We start from the raw sequence: 22379 nt of genomic DNA, 5'->3' as shown, positions 1-22379 counted from the left end.
AGAAGCTTTCTGAGAAACTGCTTAGTGTTCTGTTAATTCATCTCACAGACTTACATCTGTATTTCGTGGATCTCTTTGCTAGCCTTATTTCTGTGGAATCTGAGAACAGATATTTCGGATCCCTTGGAAGACTATAGGGCCAAAGGAAATATCCTCCGATAACCAAGAGAAAGAAGCTTTCTGAGAAACTTCTTTGTGTTCTGTGAAATCATCTCACAGAGTTACAGCTTTCCCCTCAAGAAGCCTTTCGCTCAGACAGTTCTTGTGGAATTGGCAAAGTGATATTTGGAAGCCCACAGAGGGCTATGGTGAAAAAGGAAATATCCTCAGATGAAATCTGGAAAGAAGCTTTCTGAGAAATTGCTTAGTGTTCTGTTAATTCATCTCACAGAGTTACATCTGTATTTCGTGGATCTCTTTGCTAGCCTTATTTCTGTGGAATCTGAGAACAGATATTTCGGATCCCTTGGAAGACTATAGGGCCAAAGGAAATATCCTCCGATAACAAAGAGAAAGAAGCTTTCTGAGAAACTTCTTTGTGTTCTGTGAAATCATCTCACAGAGTTACAGCTTTCCCCTCAAGAAGCCTTTCGCTAAGACAGTTCTTGTGGAATTGGCAAAGTGATATTTGGAAGCCCATAGAGGGCTATGGTGAAAAAGGAAATATCCTCAGATGAAATTTGGAAAGAAGCTTTCTGAGAAACTGCTTAGTGTTCTGTTAATTCATCTCACAGAGTTACATCTGTATTTCGTGGATCTCTTTGCTAGCCTTATTTCTGTGGAATCTGAGAACAGATATTTCGGATCCCTTGGAAGACTATAGGGCCAAAGGAAATATCCTCCGATAACAAAGAGAAAGAAGCTTTCTGAGAAACTTCTTTGTGTTCTGTGAAATCATCTCACAGAGTTACAGCTTTCCCCTCAAGAAGCCTTTCGCTAAGACAGTTCTTGTGGAATTGGCAAAGTGATATTTGGAAGCCCATAGAGGGCTATGGTGAAAAAGGAAATATCCTCAGATGAAATCTGGAAAGAAGCTTTCTGAGAAACTGCTTAGTGTTCTGTTAATTCATCTCACAGAGTTACATCTGTATTTCTTGGATCTCTTTGCTAGCCTTATTTCTGTGGAATCTGAGAACAGATATTTCGGATCCCTTGGAAGACTATAGGGCCAAAGGAAATATCCTCCGATAACAAAGAGAAAGAAGCTTTCTGAGAAACTTCTTTGTGTTTTGTGAAATCATCTCACAGAGTTACAGCTTTTCCGTCAAGAAGCCTTTCGCTAAGACAGTTCTTGTGGAATTGGCAAAGTGATATTTGGAAGCCCATAGAGGGCTATGGTGAAAAAGGAAATATCCTCACATGAAATCTGGAAAGAAACTTTCTGAGAAACTCCTTAGTGTTCTGTTAATTCATCTCACAGAGTTACATCTGTATTTCGTGGATCTCTTTGCTAGCCTTATTTCTGTGGAATCTGAGAAAAGATATTTCCTTTCCCTTTGAAGACTATAGGGCCAAAGGAAATATCCTCCGATAACAAAGAGAAAGAAGCTTTCTGAGAAACTTCTTTGTGTTCTGTGAAATCATCTCACAGAGTTACAGCTTTCCCCTCAAGAAGCCTTTCGCTAAGACAGTTCTTGTGGAATTGGCAAAGTGATATTTGGAAGCCCATAGAGGGCTATGGTGAAAAAGGAAATATCCTCAGATGAAATCTGGAAAGAAGCTTTCTGAGAAACTGCTTAGTGATCTGTTAATTCATCTCACAGAGTTACATCTGTATTTCGTGGATCTCTTTGCTAGCCTTATTTCTGTGGAATCTGAGAACAGATATTTCGGATCCCTTGGAAGACTATAGGGCCAAAGGAAATATCCTCCGATAACAAAGAGAAAGAAGCTTTCTGAGAAACTTCTTTGTGTTCTGTGAAATCATCTCACAGAGTTACAGCTTTCCCCTCAAGAAGCCTTTCCCTAAGACAGTTCTTGTGGAATTGGCAAAGTGATATTTGGAAGCCCATAGGGGGCTATGGTGAAAAAGGAAATATCCTCACATGAAATCTGGAAAGAGGCTTTCTGAGAAACTGCTTTGTGTTCTGTTAATTCATCTCACAGAGTTACATCTGTATTTCGTGTATCTCTTTGCTAGCCTTATTTCTGTGGAATCTGAGAACAGATATTTCGGATCCCTTGGAAGACTATAGGGCCAAAGGAAATATCCTCCGATAACAAAGAGAAAGAAGCTTTCTGAGAAACTTCTTTGTGTTTTGTGAAATCATCTCACAGAGTTACAGCTTTCCCGTCAAGAAGCCTTTCGCTAAGACAGTTCTTGTGGAATTGGCAAAGTGATATTTGGAAGCCCATAGAGGGCTATGGTGAAAAAGGAAATATCCTCACATGAAATCTGGAAAGTAGCCTTCTGAGAAACTCCTTAGTGTTCTGTTAATTCATCGCACAGAGTTACATCTGTATTTCGTGGATCTCTTTGCTAGCCTTATTTCTGTGGAATCTGAGAACAGATATTTCCTTTCCCTTTGAAGACTATAGGGCCAAAGGAAATATCCTCCGATAACAAAGAGAAAGAAACTTTCTGAGTAATTTCTTTGTGTTCTGTGAAATCATCTCACAGAGTTACAGCTTTCCCCTCAAGAAGCCTTTCGCTAAGACAGTTCTTGTGGAATTGGCAAAGTGATATTTGGAAGCCCATAGAGGGCTATGGTGAAAAAGGAAATATCCTCAAATGAAATCTGGAAAGAAGCTTTCTGAGAAACTGCTTAGTGTTCTGTTAATTCATCTCACAGAGTTACGTCTGTATTTCGTGGATCTCTTTGCTAGCCTTATTTCTGTGGAATCTGAGAACAGATATTTCGCATCCCTTGGAAGACTATAGGGCCAAAGGAAATATCCTCCGATAACAAAGAGAAAGAAGCTTTCTGAGAAACTTCTTTGTGTTTTGTGAAATCATCTCACAGAGTTACAGCTTTCCCGTCAAGAAGCCTTTCGCTAAGACAGTTCTTGTGGAATTGGCAAAGTGATATTTGGAAGCCCATAGAGGGCTATGGTGAAAAAGGAAATATCCTCAGATGAAATCTGGAAAGAAGCTTTCTGAGAAACTGCTTAGTGTTCTGTTAATTCATCTCACAGAGTTACATCTGTATTTCGTGGATCTCTTTGCTAGCCTTATTTCTGTGGAATCTGAGAACAGATATTTCCTTTCCCTTTGAAGACTATAGGGCCAAAGGAAATATCCTCCGATAACAAAGAGAAAGAAGCTTTCTGAGAAACTTCTTTGTGTTCTGTGAAATCATCTCACAGAGTTACAGCTTTCCCCTCAAGAAGCCTTTCGCTAAGACAGTTCTTGTGGAATTGGCAAAGTGATATTTGGAAGCCCATAGAGGGCTATGGTGAAACAGGAAATATCCTCAGATGAAATCTTGAAAGAAGCTTTCTGAGAAACTGCTTAGTGTTCTGTTAATTCATCTCACAGAGTTACATCTGTATTTCGTGGATCTCTTTGCTAGCCTTATTTCTGTGGAATCTGAGAACAGATATTTCGGATCCCTTGGAAGACTATAGGGCCAAAGGAAATATCCTCCGATAACAAAGAGAAAGAAGCTTTCTGAGAAACTTCTTTGTGTTCTGTGAAATCATCTCACAGAGTTACAGCTTTCCCCTCAAGAAGCCTTTCGCTAAGACAGTTCTTGTGGAATTGGCAAAGTGATATTTGGAAGCCCATAGAGGGCTATGGTGAAAAAGGAAATATCCTCAGATGAAATCTGGAAAGAAGCTTTCTGAGAAACTGCTTAGTGTTCTGTTAATTCATCTCACATAGTTATATCTGTATTTCGTGGATCTCTTTGCTAGCCTTATTTCTGTGGAATCTGAGAACAGATATTTCGGATCCCAGGAAGACTATAGGGCCAAAGGAAATATCCTCCTATAACAATCAGAAAGAAGCTTTCTGAGAAACTTCTTTGTGTTCTGTGAAATCATCTCACAGAGTTACAGCTTTCCCCTCAAGAAGCCTTTCGCTAAGACAGTTCTTGTGGAATTGGCAAAGTGATATTTGGAAGCCCATAGAGGGCTATGGTGAAAAAGGAAATATCCTCAAATGAAATCTGGAAAGAGGCTTTCTGAGAAACTGCTTTGTGTTCTGTTAATTCATCTCACAGAGTTACATCTGTATTTCGTGGATAACTTTGCTAGCCTTATTTCTGTGGAATCTGAGAACAGATATTTCGGATACCTTGGAAGACTATAGGGCCAAAGGAAATATCCTCCGATAACAAAGAGAAAGAAGCTTTCTGAGAAACTTCTTTGTGTTTTGTGAAATCATCTCACAGAGTTACAGCTTTCCCGTCAAGAAGCCTTTCGCTAAGACAGTTCTTGTGGAATTGGCAAAGTGATATTTGGAAGCCCATAGAGGGCTATGGTGAAAAAGGAAATATACTCACATGAAATCTGGAAAGAAGCTTTCTGAGAAACTCCTTAGTGTTCTGTTAATTCATCGCACAGAGTTACATCTATATTTCGTGGATCTCTTTGCTAGCCTTATTTCTGTGGAATCTGAGAACAGATATTTCCTTTCCCTTTGAAGACTATAGGGCCAAAGGAAATATCCTCCGATAACAAAGAGAAAGAAGCTTTCTGAGAAACTTCTTTGTGTTCTGTGAAATCATCTCACAGAGTTACAGCTTTCCCCTCAAGAAGCCTTTCGCTAAGACAGTTCTTGTGGAATTGGCAAAGTGATATTTGGAAGCCCATAGAGGGCTATGGTGAAAAAGGAAATATCCTCAGATGAAATCTGGAAAGAAGCTTTCTGAGAAACTGCTTAGTGTTCTGTTAATTCATCTCACAGAGTTACATCTGTATTTCGTGGATCTCTTTGCTAGCCTTATTTCTGTGGAATCTGAGAACAGATATTTCGGATCCCTTGGAAGACTATAGGGCCAAAGGAAATATCCTCCGATAACAAAGAGAAAGAAGCTTTCTGAGAAACTTCTTCGTGTTCTGTGAAATCATCTCACAGAGTTACAGCTTTCCCCTCAAGAAGCCTTTCGCTAAGACAGTTCTTGTGGAATTGGCAAAGTGATATTTGGAAGCCCATAGAGGGCTATAGTGAAAAAGGAAATATCCTCAGATGAAATCTGGAAAGAAGCTTTCTGAGAAACTCCTTAGTGTTCTGTTAATTCATCTCACAGAGTTACATCTGTATTTCGTGGATCTCTTTGCTAGCCTTATTTCTGTGGAATCTAAGAACAGATATTTCGGATCCCTTGGAAGACTATAGGGCCAAAGGAAATATCCTCCGATAACAAAGAGAAAGAAGCTTTCTGAGAAACTTCTTTGTGTTCTGTGAAATCATCTCACAGAGTTACAGCTTTCCCCTCAAGAAGCCTTTCGCTAAGACAGTTCTTGTGGAATTGGCAAAGTGATATTTGGAAGCCCATAGAGGGCTATGGTGAAAAAGGAAATATCCTCAGATGAAATCTGGAAAGAAGCTTTCTGAGAAACTGCTTAGTGTTCTGTTAATTCATCTCACCGAGTTACATCTGTATTTCGTGTATCTCTTTGCTAGCCTTATTTCTGTGGAATCTGAGAACAGATATTTCGGATCCCTTGGAAGACTATAGGGCCAAAGGAAATATCCTCCGATAACAAAGAGAAAGAAGCTTTCTGAGAAACTTCTTTGTGTTCTGTGAAATCATCTCACAGAGTTACAGCTTTCCCCTCAAGAAGCCTTTCTCTAAGACAGTTCTTGTGGAATTGGCAAAATGATATTTGGAAGCACATGGAGGACTATGGTGAAAAAGGAAATATCCTCCGTTGAAATGTGGAAAGAAGCTTTCTGAGAAACTGCTTAGTGTTCGGTTAATTCATCTCACTGAGTTACATCTGTATTTCGTGGATCTCTTTGCTTGCCTTATTTCTGTGGAATCTGAGAACCGATATTTCGGATCCCTTGGAAGACTATAGGGCCAAATGAAATATCCTCGGATAACAAAGAGAAAGAAGCTTTCTGAGGAAATTCTTTGTGTTCTGTGAAATCATCTCACAGAGTTACAGCATTTCCCTCAAGAAGCCTTTCGCTAAGCCAGTTCTTGTGGAATTGGCAAAGTGATATTTGGAAGCCCATAGAGGGCTATGGTGAAAAAGGAAATATCCTCACATGAAATCTGGAAAGAAGCTTTCTGAGAAACTGCTTAGTGTTCTGTTAATTCATCTCACAGAGTTACATCTGTATTTCGTGGATCTCTTTGCTAGCCTTATTTCTGTGGAATCTGAGAACAGATATTTCGGATCCCTTGGAAGACTATAGGGCCAAAGGAAATATCCTCCGATAACAAAGAGAAAGAAGCTTTCTGAGAAACTTCTTTGTGTTCTGTGAAATCATCTCACAGAGTTACAGCTTTCCCCTCAAGAAGCGTTTCCCTAAGACACTTCTTGTGGAATTGGCAAAGTGATATTTGGAAGCCCATAGAGGGCTATGGTGAAAAAGGAAATATCCTCAGAAGAAATCTGGAAAGAAGCTTTCTGAGAAACTGCTTAGTGTTCTGTTAATTCATCTCACATAATTATATCTGTATTTCGTGGATCTCTTTGCTAGCCTTATTTCTGTGGAGTCTGAGAACAGATATTTCGGATCCCTTGGAAGACTATAGGGCCAAAGGAAATATCCTCCGATAACAAACAGAAAGAAGCTTTCTGAGAAACTTCTTTGTGTTCTGTGAAATCATCTCACAGCGTTACAGCTTTCCCCTCAAGAAGCCTTTCGCTAAGACAGTTCTTGTGGAATTGGCAAAGTGATATTTGGAAGCCCATAGAGGGCTATGGTGAAAAAGGAAATATCCTCAGATGAAATCTGGAAAGAAGCTTTCTGAGAAACTGCTTAGTGTTCTGTTAATTCATCTCACAGAGTTACATCTGTATTTCGTGGATCTCTTTGCTAGCCTTATTTCTGTGGAATCTGAGAACAGATATTTCGGATCCCTTGGAAGACTATAGGGCCAAAGGAAATATCCTCCGATAACAAAGAGAAAGAAGCTTTCTGAGAAACTTCTTTGTGTTCTGTGAAATCATCTCACAGAGTTACAGCTTTCCCCTCAAGAAGCCTTTCGCTAAGACAGTTCTTGTGGAATTGGCAAAGTGATATTTGGAAGCCCATAGAGGGCTATGGTGAAAAAGGAAATATCCTCAGATGAAATCTGGAAAGAAGCTTTCTGAGAAACTGCTTAGTGTTCTGTTAATTCATCTCACAGAGTTACATCTGTATTTCGTGGATCTCTTTGCTAGCCTTATTTCTGTGGAATCTGAGAACAGATATTTCGGATCCCTTGGAAGACTATAGGGCCAAAGGAAATATCCTCCGATAACAAAGAGAAAGAAGCTTTCTGAGAAACTTCTTTGTGTTCTGTGAAATCATTTCACAGAGTTACAGCTTTCACCTCAAGAAGCCTTTCGCTAAGACAGTTCTTGTGGATTTGGCAAAGTGATATTTGGAAGCCCATAGAGGGCTATGGTGAAAAAGGAAATATCCTCAGATGAAATCTGGAAAGAAGCTTTCTGAGAAACTGCTTAGTGTTCTGTTAATTCATCTCACAGAGTTACATCTGTATTTCGTGGATCTCTTTGCTAGCCTTATTTCTGTGGAATCTGAGAACAGATATTTCGGATCCCTTGGAAGAATATAGGGCCAAAGGAAATATCCTGCGATAACAAAGAGAAAGAAGCTTTCTGAGAAACTTCTTTGTGTTCTGTGAAATCATCTCACAGAGTTACAGCTTTCCCCTCAAGAAGCCTTTCGCTAAGACAGTTCTTGTGGAATTGGCAAAGTGATATTTGGAAGCCCATAGAGGGCTATGGTGAAAAAGGAAATATCCTCAGATGAAATCTGGAAAGAAGCTTTCTGAGAAACTGCTTAGTGTTCTGTTAATTCATCTCACAGAGTTACATCTGTATTTCGTGGATCTCTTTGATAGCCTTATTTCTGTGGAATCTGAGAACAGATATTTCGGATCCCTTGGAAGACTATAGGGCCAAAGGAAATATCCTCTGATAACAAAGAGAAAGAAGCTTTCTGAGAAACTTCTTTGTGTTCTGTGAAATCATCTCACGGAGTTACAGCTTTCCCCTCAAGAAGCCTTTCGCTAAGACAGTTCTTGTGGAATTGGCAAAGTGATATTTGGAAGCCCATAGAGGACTATGGTGAAAAAGGAAATATCCTCCGTTGAAATGTGGAAAGAAGCTTTCTGAGAAACTGCTTAGTGTTCTGTTAATTCATCTCACTGAGTTACATCTGTATTTCGTGGATCTCTTTGCTTGCCTTATTTCTGTGGAATCTGAGAACAGATATTTCGGATCCCTTGGAAGACTATAGGGCCAAAGGAAATATCCTCCGATAACAAAGAGAAAGAAGCTTTCTGAGAAACTTCTTTGTGTTCTGTGAAATCATCTCACAGAGTTACAGCTTTCCCCTCAAGAAGCCTTTCGCTAAGACAGTTCTTGTGGAATTGGCAAAGTGATATTTGGAAGCCCATAGAGGGCTATGGTGAAAAAGGAAATATCCTCACATGAAATCTGGAAAGAAGCTTTCTGAGAAACTCCTTAGTGTTCTGTTAATTCATCGCACAGAGTTACATCTGTATTTCGTGGATCTCTTTGCTAGCCTTATTTCTGTGGAATCTGAGAACAGATATTTCCTTTCCCTTTTAAGACTATAGGGCCAAAGGAAATATCCTCCGATAACAAAGAGAAAGAAGCTTTCTGAGAAATTTCTTTGTGTTCTGTGAAATCATCTCACAGAGTTACAGCTTTCCCCTCAAGAAGCCTTTCGCTAAGACAGTTCTTGTGGAATTGGCAAAGTGATATTTGGAAGCCCATAGAGGGCTATGGTGAAAAAGGAAATATCCTCAGATGAAATCTGGAAAGAAGCTTTCTGAGAAACTGCTTTGTGTTCTGTTAATTCATCTCACAGAGTTACATCTGTATTTCGTGGATCTCTTTGCTAGCCTTATTTCTGTGGAATCTGAGAACAGATATTTCGGATCCCTTGGAAGACTATAGGGCCAAAGGAAATATCCTCCGATAACAAAGAGAAAGAAGCTTTCTGAGAAACTTCTTTGTGTTCTGTGAAATCATCTCACAGAGTTACAGCTTTCCCCTCAAGAAGCCTTTCCCTAAGACAGTTCTTGTGGAATTGGCAAAGTGATATTTGGAAGCCCATAGAGGGCTATGGTGAAAAAGGAAATATCCTCAAATGAAATCTGGAAAGAAGCTTTCTGAGAAACTGCTTAGTGTTCTGTTAATTCATCTCACAGAGTTACATCTGTATTTCGTGGATCTCTTTGCTAGCCTTATTTCTGTGGAATCTGAGAACAGATATTTCGGATCCCTTGGAAGACTATAGGGCCAAAGGAAATATCCTCCGATAACAAAGAGAAAGAAGCTTTCTGAGAAACTTCTTTGTGTTTTGTGAAATCATCTCACAGAGTTACAGCTTTCCCGTCAAGAAGCCTTTCGCTAAGACAGTTCTTGTGGAATTGGCAAAGTGATATTTGGAAGCCCATAGAGGGCTATGGTGAAAAAGGAAATATCCTCACATGAAATCTGGAAAGAAGCTTTCTGAGAAACTGCTTAGTGTTCTGTTAATTCATCTCACAGAGTTACATCTGTATTTTGTGGATCTCTTTGCTAGCCTTATTTCTGTGGAATCTGAGAACAGATATTTCCTTTCCCTTTGAAGACTACACGGCCAAAGGAAATATCCTCCGATAACAAAGAGAAAGAAGCTTTCTGAGAAACTTCTTTGTGTTCTGTGAAATCATCTCACAGAGTTACAGCTTTCCCCTCAAGAAGCCTTTCGCTAAGACAGTTCTTGTGGAATTGGCAAAGTGATATTTGGAAGCCCATAGAGGGCTATGGTGAAAAAGGAAATATCCTCACATGAAATCTGGAAAGAAGCTTTCTGAGAAACTGCTTAGTGTTCTGTTAATTCATCTCACAGAGTTACATCTGTATTTCGTGGATCTCTTTGCTAGCCTTATTTCTGTGGAATCTGAGAACAGATATTTCGGATCCCTTGGAAGACTATAGGGCCAAAGGAAATATCCTCCGATAACAAAGAGAAAGAAGCTTTCTGAGAAACTTCTTTGTGTTCTGTGAAATCATCTCACAGAGTTACAGCTTTCCCCTCAAGAAGCCTTTCCCTAAGACAGTTCTTGTGGAATTGGCAAAGTGATATTTGGAAGCCCATAGAGGGCTATGGTGAAAAAGGAAATATCCTCAGATGAAATCTGGAAGGAAGCTTTCTGAGAAACTGCTTAGTGTTCTGTTAATTCATCTCGCATAGTTATATCTGTATTTCGTGGATCTCTTTGCTAGCCTTATTTCTGTGGAATCTGAGAACAGATATTTCGGATCCCTTGGAAGACTATAGGGCCAAAGGAAATATCCTCCTATAACAAACAGAAAGAAGCTTTCTGAGAAACTTCTTTGTGTTCTGTGAAATCATCTCACAGAGTTACAGCTTTCCCCTCAAGAAGCCTTTCGCTAAGACAGTTCTTGTGGAATTGGCAAAGTGATATTTGGAAGCCCATAGAGGGCTATGGTGAAAAAGGAAATATCCTCAAATGAAATCTGGAAAGAGGCTTTCTGAGAAACTGCTTTGTGTTCTGTTAATTCATCTCACAGAGTTACATCTGTATTTCGTGGATCTCTTTGCTAGCCTTATTTCTGTGGAATCTGAGAACAGATATTTCGGATCCCTTGGAAGACTATAGGGCCAAAGGAAATATCCTCCGATAACAAAGAGAAAGAAGCTTTCTGAGAAACTTCTTTGTGTTTTGTGAAATCATCTCACAGAGTTACAGCTTTCCCGTGAAGAAGCCTTTCGCTAAGACAGTTCTTGTGGAATTGGCAAAGTGATATTTGGAAGCCCATAGAGGGCTATGGTGAAAAAGGAAATATCCTCACATGAAATCTGGAAAGAAGCTTTCTGAGAAACTCCTTAGTGTTCTGTTAATTCATCGCACAGAGTTACATCTGTATTTCGTGGATCTCTTTGCTAGCCTTATTTCTGTGGAATCTGAGAACAGATATTTCGGATCCCTTGGAAGACTATAGGGCCAAAGGAAATATCCTCCGATAACAAAGAGAAAGAAGCTTTCTGAGAAACTTCTTTGTGTTCTGTGAAATCATCTCACAGAGTTACAGCTTTCCCCTCAAGAAGCCTTTCGCTAAGACAGTTCTTGTGGAATTGGCAAAGTGATATTTGGAAGCCCATAGAGGGCTATGGTGAAAAAGGAAATATCCTCAGATGAAATCTGGAAAGAAGCTTTCTGAGAAACTGCTTAGTGTTCTGTTAATTCATCTCACAGAGTTACATCTGTATTTCGTGGATCTCTTTGCTAGCCTTATTTCTGTGGAATCTGAGAACAGATATTTCGGATCCCTTGGAAGACTATAGGGCCAAAGGAAATATCCTCCGATAACAAAGAGAAAGAAGCTTTCTGAGAAACTTCTTTGTGTTCTGTGAAATCATCTCACAGAGTTACAGCTTTCCCCTCAAGAAGCCTTTCCCTAAGACAGTTCTTGTGGAATTGGCAAAGTGATATTTGGAAGCCCATAGAGGGCTATGGTGAAAAAGGAAATATCCTCACATGAAATCTGGAAAGCGGCTTTCTGAGAAACTGCTTTGTGTTCTGTTAATTCATCTCACAGAGTTACATCTGCATTTCGTGTATCTCTTTGCTAGCCTTATTTCTGTGGAATCTGAGAACAGATATTTCGGATCCCTTGGAAGACTATAGGGCCAAAGGAAATATCCTCCGATAACAAAGAGGAAGAAGCTTTCTGAGAAACTTCTTTGTGTTTTGTGAAATCATCTCACAGAGTTACAGCTTTCCCGTCAAGAAGCCTTTCGCTAAGACAGTTCTTGTGGAATTGGCAAAGTGATATTTGGAAGCCCATAGAGGGCTATGGTGAAAAAGGAAATATCCTCACATGAAATCTGGAAAGTAGCCTTCTGAGAAACTCCTTAGTGTTCTGTTAATTCATCCCACAGAGTTACATCTGTATTTCGTGGATCTCTTTGCTAGCCTTATTTCTGTGGAATCTGAGAACAGATATTTCCTTTCCCTTTGAAGACTATAGGGCCAAAGGAAATATCCTCCGATAACAAAGAGAAAGAAACTTTCTGAGTAATTTCTTTGTGTTCTGTGAAATCATCTCACAGAGTTACAGCTTTCCCCTCAAGAAGCCTTTCGCTAAGACAGTTCTTGTGGAATTGGCAAAGTGATATTTGGAAGCCCATAGAGGGCTATGGTGAAAAAGGAAATATCCTCAAATGAAATCTGGAAAGAAGCTTTCTGAGAAACTGCTTAGTGTTCTGTTAATTCATCTCACAGAGTTACATCTGTATTTCGTGGATCTCTTTGCTAGCCTTATTTCTGTGGAATCTGAGAACAGATATTTCGGATCCCTTGGAAGACTATAGGGCCAAAGGAAATATCCTCCGATAACAAAGAGAAAGAAGCTTTCTGAGAAACTTCTTTGTGTTTTGTGAAATCATCTCACAGAGTTACAGCTTTCCCGTCAAGAAGCCTTTCGCTAAGACAGTTCTTGTGGAATTGGCAAAGTGATATTTGGAAGCCCATAGAGGGCTATGGTGAAAAAGGAAATATCCTCAGATGAAATCTGGAAAGAAGCTTTCTGAGAAACTGCTTAGTGTTCTGTTAATTCATCTCACAGAGTTACATCTGTATTTCGTGGATCTCTTTGCTAGCCTTATTTCTGTGGAATCTGAGAACAGATATTTCGGATCCCTTGGAAGACTATAGGGCCAAAGGAAATATCCTCCGATAACCAAGAGAAAGAAACTTTCTGAGAAACTTCTTTGTGTTCTGTGAAATCATCTCACAGAGTTACAGCTTTCCCCTCAAGAAGACTTTCGCTAAGACAGTTCTTGTGGAATTGGCAAAGTGATATTTGGAAGCCCATAGAGGGCTATGGTGAAAAAGGAAATATCCTCAGATGAAATGTGGAAAGAAGCTTTCTGAGAAACTGCTTAGTGTTCTGTTAATTCATCTCACAGAGTTACATCTGTATTTCGTGGATCTCTTTGCTAGCCTTATTTCTGTGGAATCTGAGAACAGATATTTCGGAACCCTTGGAAGACAATAGGGCCAAAGGAAATATCCTCCGATAACAAAGAGAAAGAAGCTTTCTGAGAAACTTCTTTGTGTTCTGTGAAATCATCTCACAGAGTTACAGCTTTCCCCTCAAGAAGCCTTTCGCTAAGACAGTTCTTGTGGAATTGGCAAAGTGATATTTGGAAGCCCATAGAGGGCTATGGTGAAAAAGGAAATATCCTCAGATGAAATCTGGAAAGAAGCTTTCTGAGAAACTGCTTAGTGTTCTGTTAATTCATCTCACAGAGTTACATCTGTATTTCGTGGATCTCTTTGCTAGCCTTATTTCTGTGGAATCTGAGAAGAGATATTTCGGATCCCTTGGAAGACTATAGGGCCAAAGGAAATATCCTCTGATAACAAAGAGAAAGAAGCTTTCTGAGAAACTTCTTTGTGTTCTGTGAAATCATCTCACAGAGTTACAGCTTTCCCCTCAAGAAGCCTTTCGCTAAGACAGTTCTTGTGGAATTGGCAAAGTGATATTTGGAAGCCCATAGAGGGCTATGGTGAAAAAGGAAATATCCTCAGATGAAATCTGGAAAGAAGCTTTCTGAGAAACTGCTTAGTGTTCTGTTAATTCATCTCACAGACTTACATCTGTATTTCGTGGATCTCTTTGCTAGCCTTTTTTCTGTGGAATCTGAGAACAGATATTTCGGATCCTTTGGAAGACTATAGGGCCAAAGGAAATATCCTCCGATAACAAAGAGAAAGAAGCTTTCTGAGAAACTTCTTTGTGTTCTGTGAAATCATCTCACAGAGTTACAGCTTTCCCCTCAAGAAGCCTTTCCCTAAGACAGTTCTTGTGGAATTGGCAAAGTGATATTTGGAAGCCCATAGAGGGCTATGGTGAAAAAGGAAATATCCTCAGAAGAAATCTGGAAAGAAGATTTCTGAGAAACTGCTTAGTGTTCTGTTAATTCATCTCACATAGTTATATCTGTATTTCGTGGATCTCTTTGCTAGCCTTATTTCTGTGGAGTCTGAGAACAGATATTTCGGATCCCTTGGAAGACTATAGGGCCAAAGGAAATATCCTCCGATAACAAACAGAAAGAAGCTTTCTGAGAAACTTCTTTGTGTTCTGTGAAATCATCTCACAGAGTTACAGCTTTCCCCTCAAGAAGCCTTTCGCTAAGACAGTTCTTGTGGAATTGGCAAAGTGATATTTGGAAGCCCATAGAGGGCTATGGTGAAAAAGGAAATATCCTCAGATGAAATCTGGAAAGAAGCTTTCTGAGAAACTGCTTAGTGTTCTGTTAATTCATCTCACAGAGTTACATCTGTATTTCGTGGATCTCTTTGCTAGCCTTATTTCTGTGGAATCTGAGAACAGATATTTCGGATCCCTTGGAAGACTATAGGGCCAAAGGAAATATCCTCCGATAACAAAGAGAAAGAAGCTTTCTGAGAAACTTCTTTGTGTTCTGTGAAATCATCTCACAGAGTTACAGCTTTCCCCTCAAGAAGCCTTTCGCTAAGACAGTTCTTGTGGAATTGGCAAAGTGATATTTGGAAGCCCATAGAGGGCTATGGTGAAAAAGGAAATATCCTCAGATGAAATCTGGAAAGAAGCTTTCTGAGAAACTGCTTAGTGTTCTGTTAATTCATCTCACAGAGTTACATCTGTATTTCGTGGATCTCTTTGCTAGCCTTAATTCTGTGGAATCTGAGAACAGATATTTCGGATCCCTTGGAAGACTATAGGGCCAAAGGAAATATCCTGCGATAACAAAGAGAAAGAAGCTTTCTGAGAAACTTCTTTGTGTTCTGTGAAATCATCTCACAGAGTTACAGCTTTCCCCTCAAGAAGCCTTTCGCTAAGACAGTTCTTGTGGAATTCGCAAAGTGATATTTGGAAGCCCATAGAGGGCTATGGTGAAAAAGGAAATATCCTCAGATGAAATCTGGAAAGAAGCTTTCTGAGAAACTGCTTAGTGTTCTGTTAATTCATCTCACAGAGTTACATCTGTATTTCGTGGATCTCTTTGCTAGCCTTATTTCTGTGGAATCTGAGAAGAGATATTTCGGATCCCTTGGAAGACTATAGGGCCAAAGGAAATATCCTCTGATAACAAAGAGAAAGAAGCTTTCTGAGAAACTTCTTTGTGTTCTGTGAAATCATCTCACAGAGTTACAGCTTTCCCCTCAAGAAGCCTTTCGCTAAGACAGTTCTTGTGGAATTGGCAAAGTGATATTTGGAAGCCCATAGAGGACTATGGTGAAAAAGGAAATATCCTCCGTTGAAATGTGGAAAGAAGCTTTCTGAGAAACTGCTTAGTGTTCTGTTAATTCATCTCACTGAGTTACATCTGTATTTCGTGGATCTCTTTGCTTGCCTTATTTCTGTGGAATCTGAGAACAGATATTTCGGATCCCTTGGAAGACTATAGGGCCAAAGGAAATATCCTCCGATAACAAAGAGAAAGAAGCTTTCTGAGAAACTTCTTTGTGTTCTGTGAAATCATCTCACAGAGTTACAGCTTTCCCCTCAAGAAGCCTTTCGCTAAGACAGTTCTTGTGGAATTGGCAAAGTGATATTTGGAAGCCCATAGAGGGCTATGGTGAAAAAGGAAATATCCTCAGATGAAATCTGGAAAGAAGCTTTCTGAGAAACTGCTTAGTGTTCTGTTAATTCATCTCACAGAGTTACATCTGTATTTCGTGGATCTCTTTGCTAGCCTTATTTCTGTGGAATCTGAGAACAGATATTTCGGATCCCTTGGAAGACTATAGGGCCAAAGGAAATATCCTCCGATAACAAAGAGAAAGAAGCTTTCTGAGAAACTTCTTTGTGTTCTGTGAAATCATCTCACAGAGTTACAGCTTTCCCCTCAAGAAGCCTTTCTCTAAGACAGTTCTTGTGGAATTGGCAAAGTGATATTTGGAAGCCCATGGAGGACTATGGTGAAAAAGGAAATATCCTCCGTTGAAATGTGGAAAGAAGCTTTCTGAGAAACTGCTTAGTGTTCTGTTAATTCATCTCACTGAGTTACATCTGTATTTCGTGGATCTCTTTGCTTGCCTTATTTCTGTGGAATCTGAGAACAGATATTTCGGATCCCTTGGAAGACTATAGGGCCAAATGAAATATCCTCGGATAACAAAGAGAAAGAAGCTTTCTGAGGAAATTCTTTGTGTTCTGTGAAATCATCTCACAGAGTTACAGCATTTCCCTCAAGAAGCCTTTCGCTAAGCCAGTTCTTGTGGAATTGGCAAAGTGATATTTGGAAGCCCATAGAGTGCTATGGTGAAAAAGGAAATATCCTCACATGAAATCTGGAAAGAAGCTTTCTGAGAAACTGCTTAGTGTTCTGTTAATTCATCTCACAGAGTTACATCTGTATTTCGTGGATCTCTTTGCTAGCCTTATTTCTGTGGAATCTGACAACAGATATTTCGGATCCCTTGGAAGACTATAGGGCCAAAGGAAATATCCTCCGATAACAAAGAGAAAGAAGCTTTCTGAGAAACTTCTTTGTGTTCTGTGAAATCATCTCACAGAGTTACAGCTTTCCCCTCAAGAAGCCTTTCGCTAAGACAGTTCTTGTGGAATTGGCAAAGTGATATTTGGAAGCCCATAGAGGGCTATGGTGAAAAAGGAAATATCCTCACATGAAATCTGGAAAGAAGCTTTCTGAGAAACTGCTTAGTGTTCTGTTAATTCATCTCACAGAGTTACATCTGTATTTCGTGGATCTCTTTGCTAGCCTTATTTCTGTGGAATCTGAGAACAGATATTTCGGATCCCTTGGAAGACTATAGGGCCAAAGGAAATATCCTCCGATAACCAAGAGAAAGAAACTTTCTGAGAAACTTCTTTGTGTTCTGTGAAATCATCTCACAGAGTTACAGCTTTCCCCTCAAGAAGACTTTCGCTAAGACAGTTCTTGTGGAATTGGCAAAGTGATATTTGGAAGCCCATAGAGGGCTATGGTGAAAAAGGAAATATCCTCAGATGAAATGTGGAAAGAAGCTTTCTGAGAAACTGCTTAGTGTTCTGTTAATTCATCTCACAGAGTTACATCTGTATTTCGTGGATCTCTTTGCTAGCCTTATTTCTGTGGAATCTGAGAACAGATATTTCGGAACCCTTGGAAGACAATAGGGCCAAAGGAAATATCCTCCGATAACAAAGAGAAAGAAGCTTTCTGAGAAACTTCTTTGTGTTCTGTGAAATCATCTCACAGAGTTACAGCTTTCCCCTCAAGAAGCCTTTCGCTAAGACAGTTCTTGTGGAATTCGCAAAGTGATATTTGGAAGCCCATAGAGGGCTATGGTGAAAAAGGAAATATCCTCAGATGAAATCTGGAAAGAAGCTTTCTGAGAAACTGCTTAGTGTTCTGTTAATTCATCTCACAGAGTTACATCTGTATTTCGTGGATCTCTTTGCTAGCCTTATTTCTGTGGAATCTGAGAAGAGATATTTCGGATCCCTTGGAAGACTATAGGGCCAAGGGAAATATCCTCTGATAACAAAGAGAAAGAAGCTTTCTGAGAAACTTCTTTGTGTTCTGTGAAATCATCTCACAGAGTTACAGCTTTCCCCTCAAGAAGCCTTTCGCTAAGACAGTTCTTGTGGAATTGGCAAAGTGATATTTGGAAGCCCATAGAGGGCTATGGTGAAAAAGGAAATATCCTCAGATGAAATCTGGAAAGAAGCTTTCTGAGAAACTGCTTAGTGTTCTGTTAATTCATCTCACAGACTTACATCTGTATTTCGTGGATCTCTTTGCTAGCCTTTTTTCTGTGGAATCTGAGAACAGATATTTCGGATCCTTTGGAAGACTATAGGGCCAAAGGAAATATCCTCCGATAACAAAGAGAAAGAAGCTTTCTGAGAAACTTCTTTGTGTTCTGTGAAATCATCTCACAGAGTTACAGCTTTCCCCTCAAGAAGCCTTTCCCTAAGACAGTTCTTGTGGAATTGGCAAAGTGATATTTGGAAGCCCATAGAGGGCTATGGTGAAAAAGGAAATATCCTCAGAAGAAATCTGGAAAGAAGATTTCTGAGAAACTGCTTAGTGTTCTGTTAATTCATCTCACATAGTTATATCTGTATTTCGTGGATCTCTTTGCTAGCCTTATTTCTGTGGAGTCTGAGAACAGATATTTCGGATCCCTTGGAAGACTATAGGGCCAAAGGAAATATCCTCCGATAACAAACAGAAAGAAGCTTTCTGAGAAACTTCTTTGTGTTCTGTGAAATCATCTCACAGAGTTACAGCTTTCCCCTCAAGAAGCCTTTCGCTAAGACAGTTCTTGTGGAATTGGCAAAGTGATATTTGGAAGCCCATAGAGGGCTATGGTGAAAAAGGAAATATCCTCAGATGAAATCTGGAAAGAAGCTTTCTGAGAAACCTCTTAGTGTTCTGTTAATTCATCTCACAGAGTTACATCTGTATTTCGTGGATCTCTTTGCTAGCCTTATTTCTGTGGAATCTGAGAACAGATATTTCGGATCCCTTGGAAGACTATAAGGCCAAAGGAAATATCCTCCGATAACAAAGAGAAAGAAGCTTTCTGAGAAACTTCTTTGTGTTCCGTGAAATCATTTCACAGAGTTACAGCTTTCACCTCAAGAAGCCTTTCGCTAAGACAGTTCTTGTGGAATTGGCAAAGTGATATTTGGAAGCCCATAGAGGGCTATGGTGAAAAAGGAAATATCCTCAGATGAAATCTGGAAAGAAGCTTTCTGAGAAACTGCTTAGTGTTCTGTTAATTCATCTCACAGAGTTACATCTGTATTTCGTGGATCTCTTTGCTAGCCTTAATTCTGTGGAATCTGAGAACAGATATTTCGGATCCCTTGGAAGACTATAGGGCCAAAGGAAATATCCTGCGATAACAAAGAGAAAGAAGCTTTCTGAGAAACTTCTTTGTGTTCTGTGAAATCATCTCACAGAGTTACAGCTTTCCCCTCAAGAAGCCTTTCGCTAAGACAGTTCTTGTGGAATTCGCAAAGTGATATTTGGAAGCCCATAGAGGGCTATGGTGAAAAAGGAAATATCCTCAGATGATATCTGGAAAGAAGCTTTCTGAGAAACTGCTTAGTGTTCTGTTAATTCATCTCACAGAGTTACATCTGTATTTCGTGGATCTCTTTGCTAGCCTTATTTCTGTGGAATCTGAGAACAGATATTTCGGATCCCTTGGAAGACTATAGGGCCAAAGGAAATATCCTCTGATAACAAAGAGAAAGAAGCTTTCTGAGAAACTTCTTTGTGTTCTGTGAAATCATCTCACAGAGTTACAGCTTTCCCCTCAAGAAGCCTTTCGCTAAGACAGTTCTTGTGGAATTGGCAAAGTGATATTTGGAAGCCCATAGAGGACTATGGTGAAAAAGGAAATATCCTCCGTTGAAATGTGGAAAGAAGCTTTCTGAGAAACTGCTTAGTGTTCTGTTAATTCATCTCACTGAGTTACATCTGTATTTCGTGGATCTCTTTGCTTGCCTTATTTCTGTGGAATCTGAGAACAGATATTTCGGATCCCTTGGAAGACTATAGGGCCAAAGGAAATATCCTCCGATAACAAAGAGAAAGAAGCTTTCTGAGAAACTTCTTTGTGTTCTGTGAAATCATCTCACAGAGTTACAGCTTTCCCCTCAAGAAGCCTTTCGCTAAGACAGTTCTTGTGGAATTGGCAAAGTGATATTTGGAAGCCCATAGAGGGCTATGGTGAAAAAGGAAATATCCTCAGATGAAATCTGGAAAGAAGCTTTCTGAGAAACTGCTTAGTGTTCTGTTAATTCATCTCACAGAGTTACATCTGTATTTCGTGGATCTCTTTGCTAGCCTTATTTCTGTGGAATCTAAGAACAGATATTTCGGATCCCTTGGAAGACTATAGGGCCAAAGGAAATATCCTCCGATAACAAAGAGAAAGAAGCTTTCTGAGAAACTTCTTTGTGTTCTGTGAAATCATCTCACAGAGTTACAGCTTTCCCCTCAAGAAGCCTTTCTCTAAGACAGTTCTTGTGGAATTGGCAAAGTGATATTTGGAAGCCCATGGAGGACTATGGTGAAAAAGGAAATATCCTCCGTTGAAATGTGGAAAGAAGCTTTCTGAGAAACTGCTTAGTGTTCTGTTAATTCATCTCACTGAGTTACATCTGTATTTCGTGGATCTCTTTGCTTGCCTTATTTCTGTGGAATCTGAGAACAGATATTTCGGATCCCTTGGAAGACTATAGGGCCAAATGAAATATCCTCGGATAACAAAGAGAAAGAAGCTTTCTGAGGAAATTCTTTGTGTTCTGTGAAATCATCTCACAGAGTTACAGCATTTCCCTCAAGAAGCCTTTCGCTAAGCCAGTTCTTGTGGAATTGGCAAAGTGATATTTGGAAGCCCATAGAGTGCTATGGTGAAAAAGGAAATATCCTCACATGAAATCTGGAAAGAAGCTTTCTGAGAAACTGCTTAGTGTTCTGTTAATTCATCTCACAGAGTTACATCTGTATTTCGTGGATCTCTTTGCTAGCCTTATTTCTGTGGAATCTGAGAACAGATATTTCGGATCCCTTGGAAGACTATAGGGCCAAAGGAAATATCCTCCGATAACAAAGAGAAAGAAGCTTTCTGAGAAACTTCTTTGTGTTCTGTGAAATCATCTCACAGAGTTACAGCTTTCCCCTCAAGAAGCCTTTCGCTAAGACAGTTCTTGTGGAATTGGCAAAGTGATATTTGGAAGCCCATAGAGGGCTATGGTGAAAAAGGAAATATCCTCAGATGAAATCTGGAAAGAAGCTTTCTGAGAAACTGCTTAGTGTTCTGTTAATTCATCTCACAGAGTTACATCTGTATTTCGTGGATCTCTTTGCTAGCCTTATTTCTGTGGAATCTGAGAACAGATATTTCGGATCCCTTGGAAGACTATAGGGCCAAAGGAAATATCCTCCGATAACAAAGAGAAAGAAGCTTTCTGAGAAACTTCTTTGTGTTCTGTGAAATCATCTCACAGAGTTACAGCTTTCCCCTCAAGAAGCCTTTCGCTAAGACAGTTCTTGTGGAATTGGCAAAGTGATATTTGGAAGCCCATAGAGGGCTATGGTGAAAAAGGAAATATCCTCAGATGAAATCTGGAAAGAAGCTTTCTGAGAAACTGCTTAGTGTTCTGTTAATTCATCTCACAGAGTTACATCTGTATTTCGTGGATCTCTTTGCTAGCCTTATTTCTGTGGAATCTGAGAACAGATATTTCGGATCCCTTGGAAGACTATAGGGCCAAAGGAAATATCCTCCGATAACAAAGAGAAAGAAGCTTTCTGAGAAACTTCTTTGTGTTCTGTGAAATCATTTCACAGAGTTACAGCTTTCACCTCAAGAAGCCTTTCGCTAAGACAGTTCTTGTGGAATTGGCAAAGTGATATTTGGAAGCCCATAGAGGGCTATGGTGAAAAAGGAAATATCCTCAGATGAAATCTGGAAAGAAGCTTTCTGAGAAACTGCTTAGTGTTCTGTTAATTCATCTCACAGAGTTACAGCTGTATTTCGTGGATCTCTTTGCTAGCCTTATTTCTGTGGAATCTGAGAACAGATATTTCGGATCCCTTGGAAGAATATAGGGCCAAAGGAAATATCCTGCGATAACAAAGAGAAAGAAGCTTTCTGAGAAACTTCTTTGTGTTCTGTGAAATCATCTCACAGAGTTACAGCTTTCCCCTCAAGAAGCCTTTCGCTAAGACAGTTCTTGTGGAATTGGCAAAGTGATATTTGGAAGCCCATAGAGGGCTATGGTGAAAAAGGAAATATCCTCCGATGAAATCTGGAAAGAAGCTTTCTGAGAAACTGCTTAGTGTTCTGTTAATTCATCTCACAGAGTTACATCTGTATTTCGTGGATCTCTTTGCTAGCCTTATTTCTGTGGAATCTGAGAACAGATATTTCGGATCCCTTGGAAGACTATAGGGCCAAAGGAAATATCCTCTGATAACAAAGAGAAAGAAGCTTTCTGAGAAACTTCTTTGTGTTCTGTGAAATCATCTCACAGAGTTACAGCTTTCCCCTCAAGAAGCCTTTCGCTAAGACAGTTCTTGTGGAATTGGCAAAGTGATATTTGGAAGCCCATAGAGGACTATGGTGAAAAAGGAAATATCCTCCGTTGAAATGTGGAAAGAAGCTTTCTGAGAAACTGCTTAGTGTTCTGTTAATTCATCTCACTGAGTTACATCTGTATTTCGTGGATCTCTTTGCTTGCCT

This window comes from Macaca nemestrina, chromosome 13 (genome assembly GCF_043159975.1).
Source record: "Macaca nemestrina isolate mMacNem1 chromosome 13, mMacNem.hap1, whole genome shotgun sequence".
NCBI classification, from domain to species: domain Eukaryota; kingdom Metazoa; phylum Chordata; class Mammalia; order Primates; family Cercopithecidae; genus Macaca; species Macaca nemestrina.
Note: the sequence above shows the minus strand (reverse complement) of the source record.